A 684-nucleotide genomic window follows, 5' to 3' on the forward strand; every position below is an offset into this window, starting at 1 on the left:
TTTTAACTGGTATCCTTCCTCTCCGGCAACTAAGTTAGGTAGGACGCCTGTATCTTTGTAGAGACTGGGTGTATTGATACACCATCCAAAGTGTAATTAATAACTTCATCACGCTCAAAGGCATATTCAATGTCTGCTTTTTTTTTACCCATCTACCAATAGGTTCCCTTCCTTGTGAGGCACTGGAAAACCTTCCTGGTCTTTGTGGTTGAATCTGTGTTTGAAATTCACTGCTCAACTGAGGGACCTTACAGATAATTGTATGTGTGGAGTACAGAGATGAGGTAGTCATTCAAAATCTTGTAAAACACAATTATTGCAGACAGAGTCAGTCCATGCAATTTATTATGTGACTTTTTTAAGCAAATTATTACTCCTGAACTTATTTAGGCTTGCCATAACAGAGGTTGAATACTTGTTGACTCAAGACATTTCAGCTTTTCCTTTTTTATTAATTTGTCAAAAGAAATGTATCCAATTAAATCCATTTTAAATGCAGGCTTAAACACACAAAAATGTGGGAAAAGTCAAGGGGTGTGAATACTTTCTGAAGGCACTGTATATATTGAAATCATCATTAATCATCATCACCAATGAACCAACGACTCCAGTGACTGCAATGTGCGCTTCAGATGTTGCGGACACTGATACCCACGCAAAGCGTCTCAAGACGTTATAGAATGA

This window comes from Oncorhynchus clarkii, unplaced genomic scaffold (assembly GCF_045791955.1).
Source record: "Oncorhynchus clarkii lewisi isolate Uvic-CL-2024 unplaced genomic scaffold, UVic_Ocla_1.0 unplaced_contig_13270_pilon_pilon, whole genome shotgun sequence".
NCBI lineage: Eukaryota > Metazoa > Chordata > Actinopteri > Salmoniformes > Salmonidae > Oncorhynchus > Oncorhynchus clarkii.